Source organism: Peromyscus eremicus, unplaced genomic scaffold (genome assembly GCF_949786415.1).
Source record: "Peromyscus eremicus unplaced genomic scaffold, PerEre_H2_v1 PerEre#2#chr22_unloc_1, whole genome shotgun sequence".
In the NCBI taxonomy this organism is placed as follows: Eukaryota; Metazoa; Chordata; class Mammalia; order Rodentia; family Cricetidae; genus Peromyscus; species Peromyscus eremicus.
Window position 1 is genome coordinate 637,461 of NW_026734286.1, and position 23,582 is coordinate 661,042.

Here is a 23,582-nt window from a genome sequence, read left to right on the forward strand (position 1 = left end):
CTCATGAAAAGAATTGGACAATGTTCCTTCTGCTTTTACTGTGAGGAATAATTTGAGGAGTATTATTGCTAATTCTAGGAGAATTTTTAAAAGTTAAATTACCTCTACTATCATTATTCTGCTAAATGAACATAGTATTAAAATTATTTCGGATGCATTATTGTTTTCCAACAGACTATTGCATCTCTCAGCTTTCATCAGAGAAGGTTCTTGAAGAACTGGACAGATAAATGAGAGATCCACAAGTATGTTATGTTGCAGAAAATAAATGTTCAGGTTTAAGTGTGATGTATATACCAAAGCTGTTCCTTGCAATGCTCAGGATTTATTCAAGACAGAGAGATAAAAGATGGTAAGGGCCAGAACTGATGGATGACTACAAGAAAACAGTGTTTGTGCACAAAACATATTTAATGAATTTTTTGCATAAATAAAATTACATATAAATTGCTACAGAATCAAAAGGCAAAGAAACAACCATGCAATTTTCAAAAAATGAGTAGAGCTGTAAAATTTTCTACTTCCTGCTTTCATTAAATATTACATAACAATGAAAACCATGTAATGCAGGCATGAAACCATAAAAAAGACATGAAATGATAAAGAGGAATAGTCTTTCATACACAGTCAAAATATGACTTGAATGAGTTTTCATTTCAAGATAATTAAATTAAGGACTCACTAACATTCTAGGATATGGCAATGAATCATCTTCCATATTCTTTATGACATATTTAAGGAGATTATTAAAAGTTTATTTTTAGATCGTTTCACGTGAAGATCTTCACAAATCCCACTACAGGTCTGAATTCTTACTTGCCTTCAGTGTCCCTCCTATGCAATTGCTTTATTCTGGCTTATCTTGTTCTTTGTCTTCTGTGTGTCCTGTGTTCACCTTCCAGGGCTCTTTGCTTTGTTCAAGAGAGTTGATCAGCTCTGGTTTTGTTACTGTGAGACCTATGAATTAAGAGAAACATATGACCCTTTCTGGAGATAATAATGAAAGTACACCAGTTTCTAATACACCACTGTATTGATCAAATAAGGAGTTTAAGTTGTAAAATTTCCTAATTGCCATCTCCTGATAGTTTAAAATATTCAAAAACACTTTTGTTAATATTGCATATCTGAGTTCCTTTTCAGATTCCTAAGCAGCTCAAGGTGTTGGCTGACTCCCCAATTAGTCAGTATACCTTTCCCCAGAGTTGCAAAACTCACATTTTGGTGCCAAAACCTGGGACCAAAGCCACAGAGTTGCAACAAATTTACTTACATTGTTGGTGCCAAAACCCGAGATAGACTCCCTTGGTGCCTGTGCTCTCCCATTGTGTCTGATCCACACTAGGACTCTATCCCTTATCTCCAGTCCATCTGTAATAGACCAAACTTCTGTCTCACCAATCACTCAGCATTCCATTCCACAGTGTCAATTAAGTGAGTTCCCCTTTTGATCAGTGTAAACATTTCCCTGGGTCTGAGGAAGTGACCATTGAGTGTCCAGTACCCCTCTAGTACTCTTGGAAGTGGAGGTACCCCCAGCCATGGTCTTTAAGGTTACAGCTGGCCTTCTTCACCTGACCACACACCCTCCATCCTCAGAGCTACAATCAGGCAGTTATAAGCATCCCTTCCTGTGCTCTCCTATTTTCCCACAAAAGGAGCCACAAAAGTCTCCCTTTTTCAGCCCTTTCCTCTGGATGAGTCCTTCCCCCAGAGTTCTGTTTTCTCTGGCCCTCTCGCTTCTACAGAAGCCCTGATACCAAGCACCTGAGTCTCTCCATTGGCTTAGTCAGGCTAAGCTGTACCCCTGTTGAGTTGGGTGATGACCCTCTGAATGGCTTGGTCCCTGTTCAGTCCTCCCTGAGTCCAGGGGACACCTGCGAATACAGGCTGTGTCACTATTTCCCTTGCCTCTCATCCATGGGAACTCTGCACTCCATACCTTCCCATATGCCCTTGAGATGCCTTCTAGAAAATCTCAAGCCTTTACACCTGGCACCTGATTTGAAAGGCCCTAAACTTGTTTGCCTATGCAATGAAGTTTGGCCTCATTATCCTTTAGATAATCAATCTAAATGGCTGCATAATGACAACTAGATCCCAATATTATACGGGACCTTTACAACTATTGTGAGTAATCGGGAAAATGGAAAGAGACCCTATATGTAAAAGCCTTCTCTTACCTTTGCTCCAAGCCTTCTCTCTGTGCCTTTTGTTCCTCCACCCAGCTCTTGCTAGCTATGAAATCAGAACAGGATTAAACTATTTCTTTTGATCCAGCTAATGAGCCTCCTCCTTATAAACCAAAACCAAAGCCCACAGCTCCTTCTCTTCCAGTCCCTTCAGTTTCCCTTTCTCTCTCCTCAGAAACAGGTCATCCAACAAGTCAACTCTCCCTGGCACCCACTTTCATCTCACCGACAGTCCCTAATCCTCCTGCTACTCATTCCCACTCTACCTTGGGACCTCCTGTACCTCCTCAATATAAACCAGCCCCAGTTCTCCCTTTGTGAGAGGTTGCTGAGAGGGATGGTTTAGTCAGAGTAAATGTCCCCTGCTCATTATCTGAGCTGCCCCCTCCCCAAAGAAAAAAGGTTAGGGTCCTATACTGCCAATTCTTCCACTTTTATTAAAGAATTCCAGTACATTACCCAATCCTATGACCTACCCTTCACAATGTTTGTATGATCCTTACCAACAATCTCCTCCCAGAAGAGGTAGGCGAGTCTGGGATCGGACTAAATCCATGCAGATGAACTCCATCAAACAGATAACACCTACTGGGCTAGGGCAGTCCCAGATCAGGAGCCTGGAAGGGATTACAATAACTCAGGAGACATCCTAGCTAGGAATAGATTTGTAACTTGTCTCCTAGGTGGTCTCCACAAAGCTGCCCTTAAGGCAGTAAATTATGAAAAAGTCCAAAGGGTCATCCAGGAAAAAACTTAAAACCCATCTAAACTTCTCAACTGCTTTACAAAGGCCCTCTCACAATGTACTAACCTGGATTATGAGACCCCAAATGGAAAGCATCTCCTTATGAAGTTAACCTTTGGGTTACCCATTAATGTCTTTTCTCCTCACCATCTGTCACACCTTTTATCATATAAGGGCCTCCAAATATTATCTCCCTCTCAAGTTTTCTCCATTCAGGTGGCATTGGTAGAGGACACAACAATGACTTTTCAACCATGTCCACCTCATAACATTTCAAATCTTCTCTCCCAACCATCACACTCATTCATTGAGACTCTAGAAGAGTTACTACCCTATCCAATACATATGCAGGAAGGAGCACTACCTCAGGCCACTTATACATGGTATACAGATGGTAGTGCCTTCCTATAGGAAGGAGTACATGGAGTAGGATATACAATCATCTTAGACACCATAGTGGTCAAAACACAAGCTCTTCCAGCCCATACCACAAATCAGCAGGCTGAACTGATAGTTCTAACCCATGCTCGTCAATTAGGAAAGAGACAACCTCAAAAACTATATACAGACCACCAATCTGCTTCTGGTCTCAGAATAATGAGACCTCATCAACCTGTCAAAGGTCATGCCTCACCCTATCAGGTCGTGCCCTACATCTTAACCTTCTACTTCTTCCCACTCACTCATATTGCTATCAAAATTGGAGATTTAAGGTTCAGGAGACATAAGCCCAGCAGTTCAACCAGAACACTCATGTGATAGGGTCTGGATACTGCTAGAAACATAATGTATATGCAGGAAGACACTCTACCTGTTATGAAGAATGGGGAATCTTTTACATTCTGATTAAGGACCCATAGCACCCCAACTGGAAAATGGGAGTCAGTGGGAAGCTTTACTATAGCATCTATCAAACCCGCCCACCAGATATGCTCAAAATATAGAGGGCACACATTCCACTCTCTTAACCCCTAGGAATAGATAGAGTAGAAGTGGTCCAAGATCCTCAAAGGTTCTTACATCCTTAATGTCACCCTTTTTTGATCCTACCTCCTTGTTCTATCCACTTGATATCTCTATACAGTGGATCACTAATAGACAGATATGGAAATGGATTCTACCCTTCTTATCCCCTCTTTTCTTCCTTTTCTTAGTCCTACTAATGGCACCCTGCCTCATAAACCTCTTGGCTAGATTTCTTCAGCAACAGACCCAAAATATTTCTAACTAAACTCTGAACCAGTTAATATTACAGAATTACCAGGCCCTATTGACAAAGCCAGAGATCTGCAGAACCTAGTTACATCCTGAAGAAGAATATCAAGATTGTCCCAAGAAACTCGACAGCCCAATTCAGCAGGAAGCAGTCTAATGATAACTTCACCCCCTTTCCAAATCCCAGCTGCTTATTATTAAACAAAAAGGGGGAATGTAGAGAAAGGGGGCTGGCTAAAGAAACCCACCCTGACCCTGGAGCCCAGAACTAGGGAAAGATGACTCAGATAAGGCCAGTGAAACACAGTTTGGCTCAAATCAGAGCCATCTTTGCCCCTGGCCAACTAACTTGTGAAACCAACCAATCACAGAGCAAGACAGCAGAACCCTGGCCCTGGGGCCCAGTACCAGGGAAAGAAATACAGCCTGGGTTTGGGACCTGAGCCAGAGAAATGAACCAAGGAAATATGCCCTGACTCTGAAATCAGTACCAAAGAAACACTCTTGATCCCTAGAATCAAAGTCAGTAAAAAAAATGTGAGCTGGCCTTAGAATTAGTGTCAAAAAAAGCTAAATAAGGCCAGTGAAAGAAACACAGTTTGGCTCAAATCAGACCATCTCTGCCCCTGGCCAACTGACTTGTGAAACCAATCAATCACAGGACAGGACAGTAGAGCCCTGGGCCCCAAGTCAACCCCTGGTTGACTCCACCCCCAAGATATCCTATGTAAACTGCCCTGCCTGGTCAGTTAAAAAGAGCTGTTCTCTCCACTCTGGTAGAGGAAGCCACTAGGAAACTCATCAAGTAGGAGTTGAGCAAAGCTCAGCCGTAGCGACTCTCCAGGAGAGGAGCAGGATTGCTATATCCTGCAGGGAGATCATCCCCCATCATACCAGGCATAGCCTGACTCTCCTAAACAGTCAGTATACCCTTCCCTGCACAGTTCTCCTGGCAGCTCCAAGCCTGACTTTCCCAAACTGTCAGGATACCCTTCCCTGCTGAAGTAGTTCCAGGCCTGACTCTCCTAAGCAGTCAGAAAATTTCCCTTCCAGGGTTGGGCTGCCTCTTGGCAGCTCCAGCCATCAGAGCTGTCCTAAGCAGCTCCAGGTATCCAGGACACCTCCATGGCAGAGCTGTCCTGAGCAGCTTGGGGTGTCAGGATACCTTGCCCCCTAGGGTTGAGCTGCCTCTTTGCAGCTCCAGCCACCAGAGCTGTCCTAGGCAGCTCAAGGTGTTTCCTGACTCCCAGGTAGTCAGGACACCTTTACCTAGAGTTGTAAAACTCACATTTTGGTGCCAAAACCTGGGACCAAACCCACAGAGTTGCAAAAATATTTACTTACATGACTTAATCTAAATTCAAGTATGTTATGAAATATTAAGAAAAAGATCAAAATATAATCTAAGAAGTATCTGAAAGATAAAACATACTATAAAAGATTAGAGGATGCTTGTCAGCACCAAGACAGGTGAAGTTACTTAAAATGTCAAGGCAAAGTTACTTAAAATGTTGTTATATGTGATAAATTCCATAGATGTCAAGAAAACAAGTCAGACACAATGAAAAACATACCTGAATTGAATAAGAATAATAAACAAGGAATCATGGAAGAAAAATAGTCTTACCCATAGAGACCAGGTTGCTGTAGTTCTCCAACATGATATCCCTGTACAAAGCCCACTGTGTAGAGTCCAGACATTCCCATGCCTCCTGAGAGAAGTCAAAGGCCACATCCTCAAATGTCAATATGCCCTGTCATGAAAGATAACAGTTTTATCATGTACCTAGATGTAAGGTTCTTTACTTCACCTAAGAAAACATAAGTAAAGTACAGAAATTAATCTGTTTTTATGTAAACATTATTTTAAAAGATATACTCTAAATTATAGTCTATACTAATAAAACTGTATACTGGAAATATGAAAGGTCAAATGATGTGAGACCAAAATAGCTGTTAGATTCATTGGCTACAATGGGATCTGTGAATGAAAGGCAAATTATCTTTATGTGTTATTCTAGGCAAACTCAGTGTGAATCAACAGTTAAGGCCCTCTATTCCTCTCAAAAATTGTTGCTGATAGAACAGGTAATTGGAGAGATATGACCTATATCAATGCAACTATAGCTAGATACACTGCCCAGATCAGGATGTGGAGCAAGAGGCAGAACTGCCATATCCAAGACAGAAGGAGATTTTCTTCCTGCACATGGTTCCAATGACATCAGGGGGAAAGACCAGGAAAGGACTGTCTCCTATGCCCTTACAATGACACCACATGTGAAGTGAGCTGGAGAGAGACCAGGTTCTAAGGTCTGATTATATGCTGAGTTCACTTTGGGTAAACAGATAAGGGACAAGTGCAGGCAGTAGATTGAGTAGATGATGCATGCCATGCAATTCTGAAGTTGACTCCCCTGAAGTTTCAGTGTTCCATGCTTTAAGGAAACAAGAAGAGTATGAGAACTGATGTCCACAAGTTTACTCACCACAATTGTACCAAGAAATAAACAACAACAACAACAACAACAAGAGAAATTTATTAAACTGCTCTGTAGACTGCAATCCCACAGTCTGGTTTTCTAGATTTGATCCAGAGTTACAAACTACAACTTTTGCTTCAGCACAGTTTGCTATGTGAAGCTACACAAGGACAGAAGGAAGCAAAAAAGAGTGCACCAATGGCATGCCCTGATTAACAGTGTAATACATTATTCATTGTACTTTCTATATTCTCTATCTCTCATAATTCTCTAACATATTAACTAATATACACACATACCTTAATTATTTTCTTTTACCTTTTATGTTGGTATATTATTTACTTAGGTTTTATGGCTTTTCTGTGTTCTGTAATGCACTGTTGTCTTCTATTCTTACTCTTTAAACCTTGTTCTTTCCCTCTCATTTCAATATTATCTTTTCTGTCCCTCTTTCCCATCCTCTGCTCTCTCATTTCAGGTGTAGCTTCCTGTAGCTGGAAGTTTTCCTGTGTCCCAGCCAGATAGTAGTCAGGACAAATCTCTCCCACTCGTGGCCTGCTTATAAAATAATCACTCAGAAACTTACATTGATTATAACTTCTTGGCCATTAGCTCAGAATTATTACTGACTAGCCCTTACACTTAAATTAACCCATAATTCTTACCTATGTTTAGCCACATGGCTTGGTACCTTTTTTCAGTTCTGCCTTGTCATCTTGCTTCCTCTGTGTCTGGCTGGTGACTGACTGACTCAGCCTTCCTCTTCCCAGAATTCTCCTTGTCTACTTATCCCACCTATACATCCTGCCTGGCTACTGGCCAATCAGCATTTTATTTATCAACAAATCAGAGCAACACACATTCACAGCATACAGAATGAAATTCCACAGCAGCCTCCCATAGCTTCAGTAATGTTAAACACTGTAGATCCTAAGAATATTGCTAGTTTACTTCTATCTATATTTTCTCCTTGAATTATCATTAGTTGGTTTAATACTGATTTCTGACATCAAACAAATGATCTTCCATTCAGATATCATAAGTTATTTTTAAGGCATACTCTACTCTCCTTGTCATTTTATCAATTCAAAGTTTCATAAACAAACTTGATGTTTTTAAATAATCCTTTCAGTGTTTATGATTTTCTATAACTTAATAATTTCCACTTATAGTATCTTGAAAAAAAAACAAGTCACATAGTAACTGGTTTTGGAAAGCTCAGTCCTAAGTGGGACACCTTTATCACCAAAATGAAGGGAACATTGCAAGAGAAGTAACAGAATGTTTATAAGAGCTAGAGGAGGCCCCAGCTGGCTGGAAGACAGCCACCCAGGGTCTCCCACGTCCTGGTTGGCAGGAAGACAGCCACCCCTGCCTGATGCTTAGCTGCTCAGATTGGGGCTAGCCGGCCAGGGCCCCCAAGAAGACAGCCACCCAGTGTCCCCAAGACACCAGCTGGTGGGAGGACAGCCACCCAGGGCCCTCAAGGCCCCCACTGGCAAGAAGACAGACACTTGGATTCCTCCAGGCCACAACTGGCTGGAAGACAGCCACCTTGGTCCTCAAGGTCCTAACTGGCAGGAAGACAGCTGCCCCTAGTGAAGCTTAACTGCTCAGATAAGGGCTAGACAGCCAGGGCCCCCAAGACCCTGTCTGGCAGGAAGACAGCCACCAGGCATCCTCTAGATCCTGGCTGGCAGGAAGACAGCCACCCTGCCTGATGCTTAACTGCTCAGATGGGAGCTAGTGAGCCAAGGTCCCCAAGGCCCTGACTGGTGGGAAAATAGCCACCTGGGGGACCTCCAGGCCCTGGCTGGCAGGAAAACAGCCACTCACAGTCCTTGGGCCCAGGCTGGAGGGACAGCCACACCTACCTGATGCAGGTTTGCTCAGCAGCCTGGGTCTTTGGACATGTGGGCCCCTATTTTGAGGAAATAATGGGTGGAGAATTGGGAGAGTTAAAGAAATGGAATGGTTCATATGCCAAGGAAGGACACATAAAGCAAGAAGGTAGATGAAGACTGGGCAGATGTTGGAGGCCAGCTTGCCACCTAGGTCTATGGCAATGACAGTGAGGAGCAGACTGAGGAAGGAGGTCTACTTACCACCTGGGACCATTGCGATGTCCGGATCAGGCTGCTACCAAGGGCCATGTGTGGTTCTTGGGTCCTAAAGTGGCCAGAGTCTATGTTGATTGATATCCATGGCTCCTTTGCTGTCAAGTGTCATGCTGACTCCAGGGTTTCTGACCACCTCCTGGGTCTGATTTCAGGTCCACAAGCCATGCTGCTACTGGGCTGTATTGATCTGGGTAACCTTTGCAGTCACCTGGCGACAACCAGGCCTAGGCTGCTGCCAAGGACCATGTCTTTGCCCTTGGCCCTACATCAGCTGAGGTATATGTTGATGCACATGTCCCCACAGTGCCACCAAAGGCCACATGAAACCTGGGGTCTGGGCTAAATCTTGAGGACTTGCTGGTCTCCAGGATCCATGCTGCTGCCAACAGAGCCATCCTGATCTGAGTTCCCAGAGCTACCACTGGGAACAAGGATTTTGACCAGGCTAAGCTGCTGCATGAGGCCATGTCTGGGTCCATGGTCCAACAGTAGCTGGGGTCTACACTGAACTCTGTGGTTGCCATTGGGATGCAAACAGAGCCAAATATCTAGGCTGGAGCCTGTGGTTTGGGTGGAGTCAGGGGGACCATGCCACAGCAGGGGCCATGCAGATGTGGGAGGCCTATGCTTCCACCAAGGCAAAGGTGTCATCTGGGCCTAGGTTGCCTTCCAGGGCCATATGTCAGGGTCTGTGACCCAACTACAGCTGATGTCCAATGCTCTTGTTGCCATTGAAAGCTATGCAGACATGCAAGATCAAGGGCCAAGTTAGTGTCTAAGGGCCATGCCTCTACTGGGGACAGTGGTGATGTTCAGACCCAGCTGCTGCTAAGGACAATGATGGGGTCCATGGTACCACTGTGGCTGGGGGTCTGACCTGAGGTCTGGGTCTTGCATTGCAACTAATGGTCATGCAGAGTCCCAGAGTTGGGGCCACAACCTGAGGCCTTGGTGGTATCTGGTGACCACATGGCTACTGTAACCATTCCCATCTGAATGGCCATTAATTCCACCCAAAGCCAAGATGTCCTACAGGCCTAAGCTGCTGCCAAGGTCTATGTTTGGGTATATGGTCTAGCCACAGCTGGGGTCTGTGTTGGTGTCTATAACCAGTATAACCTCAGGAGACCTTAGGAACCATGAGAGATTAAATCGGAGGGCTATATTGAGCCAGTCCCCCCACACACACCACTGCCCTGGAAAAGCTGGACTAGCCTCTTGTAGGCCACTACAGCAAGAGAGCTGGCCCTTACATTCAGGAGAGAGGGCCCCCACCCCTAACCATAGGCAAGGATGAACCTAAACAGGGGGCATGCATGTAAGGGAGCTAACTCTGCCAGCACAACCAAGTGACTCAATCTGACCTGCCTGGCTGACATCCAGGCCCACAACTGGGCTTTGGGTTGACCCTCCCTAGCATCTACCCCATCTAGGTCCTGATGAGGCTTGTAAAGGGACTGGTCCTGCTTAATGATACCCACAAGATCTCCAAGACACAGGATACCCAAGAAGAGCTCTAGTGAGGATCTGGTGAGGATAGTGTACCAAAAACTAGAAGCTTTGAACCAGACCAATGACTCATTGCAAGAACAGTTGTCACTCAAGCTGACAGGACAAAGGGGTATACCAAATGATACACCGAAGCCTCCAATGCCATCAGGACAGATAAAGAGGTGATGGAGAGTTAAGAGAGAAGGAAAAGAAGAAGTTTTTCTCTTTCTGGTGCGGTTTTCATTCTGTTATGGTTTATTAGTTCTTTGTTGTTTTTGTTCTTGCTTTTATTTGCTTGCTTGCTTTTTTGCTTTCTTTCATGAGGAGATGCAATAGGGATGAGGGGATTGTGGGGGGGTAGGGAGGTGAACAAAACTGGGGTACATGATGGGAAACCCCCAAAGATTCAACAAAGAAGATTTTAAAAAAATAGTGGGAATACTTGGCATGTGTTTATACCTTCTTATACGTTTAACAAAATCCTAAAATATTGAAAAATATAAAGAATACAATAAACAAAAACATTTTAAATAAAAAATAGCCAGAGGATTTGGAGGGCTATTGTAAATTCCGTGTTTTGGATATGAAACAGCCAATATAAACATGAACTTAAAACAGATGCATATAAATTCAAAATACCTGTAGAAAATGGAACTGTTCAGTGTTCCCTTCTGGAAAGAAGAGGTTCTTACAAGGCTTCACATTTCTTTGAGAAGCAAGCAATTGGCCTTAAATGGTTGCTTGTAGAGGAGAAGTCATTTTCTTCAGTGTAGTAAATTGGTAAAATGGAGATGCCACAGTCAATAGTACCTTAACCATGTTCATTCAAAGAACCTTACAATTTTCAGTGGGTCCAAATAAAAAGACAAAAGCATGTGAGAGGTACTAGTTGTGTAAAAGAAAATCAACTGGATTTGAAAGTAGATAAGAAAATATATAGAGGTGAATATGATCACAATAAATTATGTACATGTGTGAAATTATCAAAAACAGAAATTATGTGTTTAAGATCTAAGTAAATAAAAACAAAAAGAAAAAAGAAATAAAACAATCCTACAAAAGTAACTGTAAAATTCTGTCTCCTGGACATGACACAAGTAATGTACACATCAATTAGTGGCAGCAATGGTTGCCTATACAAAACCTATGTAAGATCAAGCCAATATAAAATTTCCTGTGTAGGTGAGGAGGTTACCTGGGTAAGGAGCTACTGAAATTTGATGGCCACTGGGAAAATGGGGGACACTTTTGGGGTAAATGTGTCCAGTACCAACTCACCATGTCACTGTGGATAGCCCTCTATGAATTTGCACATGAACTGTACTACCTAGATTCACTGGTCTATTACTAACAATAACAATAAAAAGAAGAAAATTAGACTTTATAAGAAGGAAGGTAAATGAATTAGGGGATCATAGGGTCAATTCATGAGAGAAAGTGCAGTATAGATAAGATTGAAATACATTGTAAAAAATGTATGAAATTTTCAAAGACTACATAGAAGGATTGTTTTTACAAAGATTTGCCTGCATGATACCACATCCAACCTATCTACCTAGGAAAGTATTTTTGTACAAGGTCTAGCTAATTAACTTTGCCCACCACAAACCCAGATCACTTTGCAAAGATTCAAACATTGTGAATAATCAAGCCTCTATCTGCTCTCCAAAACAGGCTAACCTAATAAAAGTTTGCCAATGAGAATTACTCTGATGAAACACAGGAAATAGACTTTAATGAACAGTCATGAATTTCATGAAATAATTCAAGGATGAAAATGAAAATACAAAGAAACAGATCAAAGAAGTGAAAGAGATAAACTTAAGTCATCTAAATGATGCCCCAAAGAAAACACAATATTAAGGCTGATGAAAATAATAAAAAACAATACACAACCTGAGAAGGGGATTTAATAAAGTGATAGAAACACTGAAGAAGATGCAAACTGAAATAAAGATGGAATGGGAAAACTCAATAATACAATTAGAAGACTAAAAGAAAAATCTTACAAGTATTATGGTTCAAGAAAAACTACAGGAAAGGGCCTAAAACAAAGAAAGAAGAAGTGTGAAAATTTTTAAAAAGCAGGAAAAAATATACAGGAAATGTAAGACACCAGGAAACAATCAAACCTTAAAATTATACGCATAAATGAGGGAGAAGAATCCCAAGTCAATGCACACACAAGACTTCAACAATATTGTAGGATAAAACTTCCCACAAACTAAGGAAATTTATATCCATACAGATAAATAATGCACAGGGAACATCTACCAGATAAAGCAAGGATGGAAAATTTCCATGGCATATCACATCTAAAATACTCAAATCAAAATAAGAAAAGTATACAGAAAGCTGCAAGACAAAAAAAAGATCCCTTGCCACATAATAATCAAAACACTAAACACATAGAAAAAGACAGAATATTAAAAGCTGCAACAGAAAAAGGCAAAATACATATAAAGGCAGACCTATGAGAATTACACCAGATTTCTCATTGGAGACACTAAAGGCAGAAGGGCCTGGACAGGTGTAATGCAGACTCTAAGAGACTACAAATGCCAGTCCAACAAAACATTCAATCATCATAGATGGAGAAAACAAGATATTCCATGATAAAGTCAAATTTAATCATATATACACAAATCCAGTCCTATAGAAGGTGCTAGAAGGAAAACTTCAACCCAAGGAGGTTAACTACATCCATAAAAACACAAGCAACAAGCTGGGCAGTGATGGTGCATGTCTTTAATCCTAGCACTTGAGAAGAAGAGGCAGGCAGATCTCTGTGAGTTCCAGACCAGCCTGGGCTACAGAGTGAGTTCTAGGAATGACTCCAAAGCTACACAGAGAAACCCTGTCTCAAAAAACCAAAAAGAAAAAAAAACTACAAGCAATAAATAATCTCAATTTGGCATAACCCAAAGAAGAAAAACACATACACATGTATGTGTGCATGCTCACGCACGCTCGCACGCGCTCACACACATACACACACACACACATACACACACACACACACACACCACATACTACCACTCCCAATGGCAACAAAATAACAGGAATTAGCAATCATTTATTATTGATATCTCTTAGTATCAGTGGACTCAAGAAAAAGACACAATTAACAGAATAGATGCAAAAACAAGATCCATCCTTCTCCTGAATACAAGAAGCATACCTCAATGCCAAAGGTAGATATTACCTCAGTGTAAAGGGCAGGAAAAAGAATGTCTGACAAAATATCCTCCAAAACCAAGCTGGTGTAACTATTCTAATACCTAAGAAAATACACTTCAAACATAAATTAATCAAAAGAGATAGGGAAAGACACTTCATACTCATCAAAGGAAAAAATCCATCAAAATGACATCTCAATTTTCAACATCTATGCCCCAAACTCAAGGACACCCACATTTGTAAAGGAAACACCGTGAAAGCTTAAATCACACATTGACAGTGGGAGAATTCAATACCCCACTCTCACCAATGGACAAATCATCCAGACAAAAACAAAACAGAGGAATAGTGGAGCTAACAGAGTTCATGAACCAAATGGCTCTAATAGATATCTACACAACACTCCACCTGAACACAAAAGAATACACTTTCTTCTAGGGACCTCATGAAGCATTCTCCAATACTGACCACATAATCTGTCACAAAGCAAGTCCCAAGAGATATAAGAAAATTGAGATAACACCCTGCATGCTATCAGACCACTATGGGTTAAAGCTGAATTTCAGAAACAACAGAAAGCCTACAAATTCATGGAAACTGAACAACTCTCTACTAAGTAACCACTGGGTCAAGAAAGAAGTAAAGAAGGAAATTAAAGACTTTCTAGAAGTCAATGAAAATCAATGCACAATACCCAAACTTATAAGACACAGCAAAAGCAGTGCTAAGAGTAAACTTCATAACACTAAATGCCTGCATAAAGAATTTGGAGAGATTTCATACTGGCCACTTAAAAGCACACCTGAAAGCTCTAGAAGAAAAAGAAGCAAATGCACCCAAGATGAGTAGACAACTGGAAATATTCAAATCAATAAAACAGAAACAAAGAAAACAGTATAAGATTCAATGAAACAAAGAGTTGGTTCTTCAGAAAATCCACAAGAAAAGAAAGCCTAGTACTGTAAGACAAATTGCTAAACGGTCTTATTAATTAAAAAAAATACCCAAGGCAGGTACTGGGGTGAAAACTGAAAGATCAGAGGAATAGGACAAGCCACAGCCAACTTCACCTTACCAACTCCTCAGCCTCCAGAGAGAGCTACTTCTTGTATACCCACACCTATATCCTTTCTGTGCCCTGCCATCTCACTTCCTCTCTCCACCCAGCTACATCACTTCCTCTTTCTGTCCACCTCTATCACTTCCTGTCTGTCTGTACAGACCTCCAGACCTCTATGGTTAACTAGTGCTGGGAATTAAAGGTATGTGCCACCATACCTGGCTCTGTTCCTAGTGTGGCCTTGAATTCACAGAGATCTGAATGAATCTCTGCCTCCCGAATGCTAGGATTAAAGGTGTGCGCTACCACTGCCTGACTTCTATGTTTAATATAGTGGCTGGCTTTTTCCTCTGATTTCCAAGAAAGCTTTATTTATTAGAGCACAAATAAAATATCACCTCATTTCTCCTTTTTTGTTCAAAATTTTAAAAAGTTATAACTAATATAGGAAAAACCATATACAATAAGTACAATAACTATATACAATATACACAGGCAATAAATGTCTAGTCTATTTGCATTTGACAAATTCAGAGAAAATATTCCATTATCTATCCTATCTTTGTGAATCCAAAGGATTGTATCTAATTTACCTTCTATCCTAATTTGCATTACCAGAATTATCTTTTGATGTCTTTCAAATTTATACACTTTACACCTCTTTAGTTTCTTTCCTAAAATTGTTAACAAGGAAAAATAGAACTAGAACTATATAATCTTCAACTCCCTCAGAGATGCAAGAAGGAAATAATATTACCTAGTTAAACAGGAAGTGCAAACAAGCGATTTCCAAAACATGTGAGTTATGACAGAAACATCCAGCTGCCTAGACAGTCACCCAAGGTTCCTCTGCAATGTTGGGGCATCCATTCTTTGGCCTACAGGCTTAGCATATCTGACAGACTCATCTGTGAAGCAGGATTTTCTAAAGAGCCTTCCAACCTTGTCTTGGCAAGGATCAGCAGTCCTTTTGTGTCATGCTTGTCCATTTTGAACAGCATACTGTCAGCAGTCAGTGCAAGGGCACTTTCCTGCCCAGCAGCTAACTTTTGCCACAAAGAAAGTAAATTCCATATGAAGTTCCTTCAATGCCCATCATCTTCTCTGAAGTAGATTGGTGCTGCCAGGAGCAGACATATCTCATAGTCATAAAAAGAGAATCTATGTTATTAAAATATCTTAAATGCCAGATTCTGTAGACCTCTGAAGTGTTTTAAGATGACCTGTCTATCTAAAATATATTTCTGTTTGACCTTGAAAACATACCTAATATGACTACAAATTCAATTGTAATAGGTAACTAAATAATTACTTGCATTTCTTTTTTCTAATTAGTTGGTAATAATAACTTTCAAGGACTAGGAATTTGCATTACATTGTTAAATGAGCTGTATAGGTACAATACCTTGAAAAAGATTATAAATATATGTACAGTATTTTCTAACAAAATTAATCTCAAATTTGTATCAATATATAAAATTTGTATACAATATATAAAAATCTAATCCAATGTACAATATTTAAAACTAGTAGTTACTTTTTAAAAGTAGATTCAATAATCTACCTTTTTTTATCTTACATCCATATTCTCTTTCTTCTTTTCAGAGTAGATTCAATCATCTACCCTTTATCCATCATTTCCATATCTTTCTTTTCAGAGTAGATTCAATGATCTACCTTTTATTTTACCATACCTCTATCCTCTTTTTTTCTTTTCTTTTTTTTCAAACAAGAATCTTAAATCTAATCTCCTTTGTTTAGCCTTTTTCCTGACCATTAACAATATCAGCTTGTAACCAACCATCCTAAACAATGACAATTATCCATAACTCATTGAAGGACCAAAAGCCACACCCACCCCACCTCTTGGGAATGTGAGCATTGTGTTCTTAAAATTACTTCCTGATGTCTGAAGGTGAAGGCATCTTTAGGGGATCCTGAAAAGAAAAATTTTGGGCTAACTGTCAATCATGGGAGAGGTAGCTATTATCACTTGTTGTCTAGTCTCTGAATAAGGGGAAGATGCAGGACTTGTTTCAAGTCCTTGCTCATGTAATCTGTGAGGATCACCTCAGCTAGCCATCTCGAAATTGTCCTGAGCAGTTTGTAGTCCAAAGCCAATCTTTGAGTGGTGTTTATCAGCTTAGTGGTATTATCATCATCCTGGTGGAATCATCATGGTGGGGTCCCAACATGTTTTTTGAGACTTCAGAGATTGCATTAGAAGTGGTCATTGTTCACTGTAGAAAATCTTTCCTGGGACAAGTTTTCTAGATGATTTGTCCTCTTTCTCAAGATGTCTCATTTGTCCAGTGGTCTTCAGATTCCTTAGCTAGATGCTTTCATTCACCTGAAAGACAAAAACAAAACCCTTCCACAACTCTAACTTTGGAGAGTTTCCAAATCTAATCTTTATCAATTTTGATTAATGGTTTCTCATGAATTTTTTGTTCTCTCTTTTATAGCTGTTCTATCACCCCGAGCAGTATTTTTTTTTATAATAGGTATTTGATTCTTTACTTGCTCTGGGAAGGGGTTCCTTCCACAATAACAGGAAAGTACTGAACAGAATTTGACATGGCAGACTGTGAGAAGCCCATGTTGATTCATTAGTCCAATGTTTGCCTTTACCACACCTTCTACATAATTCAGAAGGGGGAGGGGCATTGTGTTGCCATTGTTCCTTGAAAAAACATTGTTTCTAGGAATGCCCTGTTTATAGTCCCTTTTTAGGTGGTCTTGTTTACTGCAATTAAAACACCTGACATTACTATTTTTCTTCAAACCTCTGGAAATCACCTATCCTATCCAAGTATCATCATGGTCATGAGATTCAATTTTAATTTATCTTGGATCTATTCCTCTAAGGGTACTGATCTTGCCTTTAACAGCCTAATTATCCTTTTGCATTGTGCATTAGCATTTTCAAAAGTCAGAGATTCAATTATTATCTGTCTAGCTTCTGAATTTGGTATCATTCTATTTACTGCCAAAGATAGCTTTTAAAAGAAATCAGTGAAGGTTTCTTTTGGGCCTTGTAAAACTTTTGTAAATGACTCAATTTTTTTTCCTACTTCTTCAATTCTGTCCCAAGCATTCAAGGCTGCCATTTGGCATAAAATTAAGGTGTGGTCATCATATATAGATTATCTTTGTATATCAGCATAACTGCCTTCTCCAAGAAGTTTATCTGGGGAAATTTCCATACCTCTAGCCCTACATCACTACCTCTAAGACCTCTGTAACCAAATCTTTCCCATCTTGAGGGATAATTCAATTACAAGCTGACCATGAATTTAACATTTGCTTCAGGAACAGAGAATGCACAACATATGACACTATAGCTTCTTTGAATCTCCTCAAATATAACATTTGCACAGGAGTCCAATCAGCTCGTACACAGCCTTGGGCATTTGGCAGTTCCTGTATGGTTACTGGATAGATTAAGGTTGGCTATTTAAAAGCTTTAGGCTGTTTCTTTGTAATTGTATAATGTAATGCTAAGATTGGTTCACCTTTAAATTCCTCTATCTGGGTTTGAATTTCTCTATGATATGTTTTAACAAATTTTTCTAAAATTTTTATCTTGGTTAATAACTTTTTTAGTGATAAAACAGAAATGATCAAACAAATATGTATAATTGACATTACATCTATCCCATCAACATTAATTACCCTCTCATTTAGTTGTTCCATTTTCAAACCACCTAATATGTTATCAAGCAGAGATCAAATATCTGCCATTGTAAAAATGTTTCCCATTTTTTAATGGGGGGAAAGTTCTCTTTTAACTAATTTCTCCCTTGAAGAAATCTTAACTGACTTACCAACTCTGCCGATTGCATAGCACAGCAGAAGCCCAAGTGGGTTTCAAGGCAGCTACCTAGTGTGGTAGCAGCCTGAGATGGGGATGCAAGGAAAGCCCACAACCCACTAGGAGAGAAGTGAAATATCCAGCCATCTGGGCTATGCAAGAGGAATAGCAAGCAGCTTTGGAGATCAATCAACACAGATTGCCAGTCAGCATAAGCATGCCCAGTGAGCCTTGGAGAGGCAGAGCCCTGAGGACCTCGTGCTGTTATTGAGCATAGCTATACTTATTACCCTCATGGTTACCACATCCCTCATAAACTATGACTTGTCTGAAAACTCTCAGGGGGTTTCAAGCCTACTATTGGGAAGTGTTACTGGTAATTAAATAATAGTGATTGACTTTTTCCAAGCATTGCTGCTGGACAAGTTTAATGATTCAACCACCACTGTTAGAAAGAATTTAAACATGTATATTGTTAGTAAAGTTAGCTTAAGATGTTTTTGTTAATGGCTTTGATATAGAAAATCATGGGGAAAAATTTCAACTTTAGAAAGCCACACTTTTCTTACTTGAGCAATGGATTGTTAAGTTCAGGGAACAAAACAATGGCATTTAGGCTATTGCTGACTTCTTGTTCAGAAGGGTTGGTAATCAAAGACAATGACTGATTCCTTATACTCATTTTTGCCTTTGCCTGCCAGATATGATTTGATAAAAGATTGTTGATGAGTGGATACTCATTCTGAGGAGTTGAAGTAGAAATGACTGATTGTTTTTATATATACAAGTTTATATTTGTGATTCTTTAAGATTTTTATATTACCTTTTGATATAAATAATAAAATGAATAATCCTTTCAATAGAGCCCGATAGTAAAGAACTGCCTGAGAAAAATATCTTGGTTGCTTACACTTTCTTTTTTTTTTTCTTACACTTTCTTAATCTATAGCAAGTTCTTTAGACATAAATGCATGTGGGTCCTTGGAAAAAAATTTTTTCATCTGTAATGCATAAAATGTTTAATCATGTAAGGGAAATGAGAAAACACTCTATTTTTTACTTGTATTCACTGTAATCATCCACTTGCAATATACAGTTTAAACAAATTGTTATTTTTATATTGCTTAAACAATTTTGCTGGGGTATAGAAACTGTAAGAAAAAATAAAGTTAGAAGGAAGACATCAGGAAAATATTCGAAGAAAAATATAAGGAAAGATGTAAAAGACAAACATCAGGAAAGAGGTAAGGGGAAAAAATAGAGACCCTTACATGTTGAAGATGTTTGTGTTTATGTGTACTCACGCTCTTGCACGTGTGTGTGTGTGTGTGTGTGTGTGTGTGTGTGTGTATGTGTGTATGCAGGCATGGGTGTGTGTTTCCCCCTTTTTTGCTGGTCATGAGAATTAAGTTTTGATCTGCTCATCAGCCCCAGAGAATTAGCATCTATTCCCTCAGATATACAAACTGTATAATCAGTTGCTGACTCCATACTTCCACTTCAGTTCCTGAGCTGCTGAGACCTGTCTCTTATCAGCAGCAGTGACAGAGTCCTGTTGCAAAGGCTCTCAGGGATGAGAAATATAGAGAAGAAAGAAGACAGCAAAGATAAAAGCTGGGTCAGGAGGTCCTGCCAAAGTCTTTCCTTGTGTCAAGCATGTTTATTAAGAAGTACAACATCTTATATACTATTTGAAGCAGAAAACAACCAAGGCCAGAGGAAGCTAGGTCAGGCAATGTTGGTGAACAGAACATGGGATGCCTCAGACTCAACTGCCTAAGAACAGATGAGTATGTAATATCTTTTCCTACCTATTCTGATTAATTTTTGTTTGAAGCCTATTTTGTCAGATATAATATAGGTACATCTGCTTGCTTATTAAGTTCATTTGCTTTGACTATCTTTCCATGCTTGTAGTTGGAGTTTTCCTGGTCCCACCTGGTTCTGTAGTTCTACAGACCTTCAGCCACTCAGACCCAAATGCAAACACAGAGGCTTAATATTATTTATAACTGTATGGCCATGGCTCAGGCTTCTTCCTAGCTAGATATTGCATCTTAAATTAACACATTTCTATAAATCTATACTTTGCCACATGGCTTATGGCTTATGGTATCTTTACATCTTATTTCTCATGGCGGCAGCTGGCAGTGTCCTCTCTGTTCTCCCTTTCTCCTTCCTCCTCTCTAGTTAGAATGCTCCACCTAACCCTATTCTGCCTCACCATTGGCCAAACAGCTTTATTTATCAACCAATCAGAGCAATGTATTTTCACAGCATACAAAAAGACATTCCCCCATCACATCCTTTTCTCCTGAGGTGATGTCTATCCTTGATAATAATGTGTGTTTCTTGTAGAAAGCAGTAAAATGGATCTTGTTTTCTAGTGCATTCTGTTAGTCTATATCTTTCTATTCATGAACTATGACTTTTGATATTGAGAGTTATCAATGAGCAGCTTTTATTGATTCCTGCTGGTTTGAAATAGTCTGGTTTCTCCATGTGTTTTCATTAACTGGTCTGTATTTATCTATTCTATGCATTTTCTTGGGTGTTGATGACCCCTGGAGATTTAAGATTTTCTTATGAGGCCTGCTGTAGAGCTGGGTTTGTAATGACTGCTTAAATTTGATTTTATTGGGAAGTGTTTTTCTTTCTCCCTCTTTGTAAAAGAGTATTTGGCTGGGTTTAGTATTATGGTCTAGAATCTGTGGTCTCTTCTAGTTTGTAGAATATCCATCTAAGCCAGGTATTATTCTTATAGAACTCACTTCATGTGTTACTTTGTCTTTTTCCCTTACAGTTTTAAATATTCTTTGTTCTGTACATTTATTGTTTTGATTAGTATGTCTAATGGATATTTATTCTTCTGGTTCAGTCTATTTATTGTTCTGTATGCTCTTAATATGCCACACAAACATCAAAGAATAGAAAATTTACTTGGCAGCCCATGGAAATAGTCTAAAAATGGACTGCAATCTGGGGCTAAAAACAAATCTTTATAAATTCAATAAGTCTAATTCCCTATGACCACAAGCAATACTACTTACACTGACAGAAAAAAACTTATAATAAATGCACAAATATCAGAAAATTAAACAATACATTACTGAATGATGAAAGGTCAAATGAATGAATCAAAAAGAAATAAAAATCTTCCTGTGATAAAAGGAAAATGAGAACACAACAATCAAACCTCTTACATACATTGAATCAATGAAACGAAGAGTTGGTTCTTTGAGAAAATCAACAAGATAGACAAGCCCTTATCCAAATTAACCAAAAGGCAGAGAGAGAGAGAGTATCCAAATTAACAAAATCAGAAATGAAAAAGGAGACATAACAACAGACCATGAGGAAATCCAGAGAATCATCAGGTCATACTTCGAAAACCTGTACTCCACAAAATTAGAAAATCTGAAAGAAATGGACAATTTTCTGGATAGGTATCACATACCAAAGTGAAATCAAGACCAGATAAACTATTTAAATAGACCAACAACCCCTAAGGAAATAGAAACAGTCATTAAAAATCTCCCATCAAAAAAGCCTAGGACAAGATGGTTTCAGCACAAAATTCCACCAGATTTTCAAAGAAGAGTTAATACCAATACTCTTCAAATTGTTCCACACACTAGAAACAGAAGGAACATTACCAAACATTTTTTATGAGTTACCCTGATACTCAAACCACACAGAGATGCAACAAAAAAAGAGAATTACAGACCAATCTCCCTCATGAACATTGATGCAAAAATACTCAATAAAATACTGGCTAACCAAATCCAAGAGCACATAAAAAAAATTACCCACCATGACCAAGTAGGCTTCATCCCAGGGATGCAAGGGTGGTTCAATATATGAAAAATCTGTCAATGTAATACACCATATAAACAAACTGAAAGAAAAAAACCACATGATCATCTCATTAGATGCTGAAAAAGCCTTTGACAAAATCCAACACCCATTCATGATAAAGGTCCTAGAGAGATCAGGAATACAAGGAACATACATAAACACAATAAAGGCAATTTACAGCAAGATGAGAGCCAACATCAAATTAAATGCAGAGAAATTCAAAATGATTGCACTAAAATAATGAACTAGACAAGACTATCCACTCTCCTGTAGTTGAATTTCTAAGCAGTCATTAAATAAAGAACATGGAGCCAAATATAGGGGTGAAAGCCTTAGCAATCTGAGAAATAGTGAGAGCCACCAACCACCTTACCTCACCAGTTCTGTAGCTTTCAAAATGCCATGACTTCCTATCTACCCAGGTTTTTATTGCCTTGCTGTTCTGCCCTCTCATTGCTCTTAGCCCAGCTACCTCACTTCCTTGTCACAGCCTGTTTGTACAGACCTCTAGGTCTCTACAGTTGGTACTTGGATTAAAGGCATGTGACACCACACTTGGCTCTGTTCCCTAGTATGGCCTTGAACACACAGAGACCCTGCCTGCCAAGTGATTGGATTAAGGGCATGTGCTACCACTGCCTGACTTTTGTGTTAATTGCTTGCTATTTCTTATGTTCTCTAGGCAATCTTTATTTATTAACATACAAATAAAATATCACCACATTTCATTATAAATAAAATATCACCACATTTCCACTTTTTTGTCTAATAAAAATAAAAGAAAATAAAAAGGTATAACTCATATAAGAAATACTATATACAGTAAGTACAATAACTATATATAATATATACAAGCAATAAATACATCAGCAATGTCTAGTCCATTTGCATTTGACAAATTCAGAGAAAATATTCCATTATCTATACTATTTTGGCGAGCCCAAAATGTACCTAATTCACTTTCTATCCTATCTTGTATTACTAACAGAAAACTATCTTATGATGTCATTCAAACTTACACACTTAACACCTGTTATTAAGGGTTTTTTTCTGAATTTCTTAACAAGGAAAACTGTTACTACAACTATTTAATCTTCAACTACCTCAGAGACCCAAGAAGGAAATAATATTACCTAGTAAAACAGGAAGTGCAAACAAGGGACTTCCAAAAAAAAAAATGTGAGTTGACAGAAACAGCCAGCTGCCTGAACAGTCATCCGAGGTTCCTCTACATGTTGAGGCATCATCTTTGGCCTACAGGTTTAGTGTATCTGACAAACTCATTTGTGAAGTAGGATGTACACAATGCCTACACTCAACCTCACATTTGGTTCAAGTATTCCAAGTACCAGATAAACCTGAATTCCATCAGTGTCCTGTCATGATGCAGGATTTTAAATTCTGGAAATTGCTGGTGTTTTTGG

The 23,582-nt window shown here is 39.3% G+C and overlaps 1 protein-coding gene across 5 annotated transcripts in view; it reads right to left on the reverse strand.

Moving 5' to 3' along the window:
* Positions 1–514: 514 nt before the first annotated feature.
* Positions 515–23,582, reverse strand: part of Cd320 (CD320 molecule) — a 107,320-nt gene continuing 84,252 nt past the window's right edge. Inside the window, exons 8-12 of one of the 5 annotated variants that reach the window (XR_009376260.1) lie at positions 5,780–5,906; positions 2,696–2,809; positions 2,184–2,238; positions 1,274–1,371; positions 515–957 (exon numbers count right to left, since the gene is read on the reverse strand). The gene's annotated coding sequence lies outside the window, so the exon portion shown is untranslated. Of the gene's footprint in view, positions 958–1,273; positions 1,372–2,183; positions 2,239–2,695; positions 2,810–5,779; positions 5,907–14,451; positions 16,837–23,582 lie in introns of those variants that run through there. The other 4 variants (XR_009376264.1, XR_009376261.1, XR_009376262.1 and 1 more) reach the window with 4 other exon arrangements.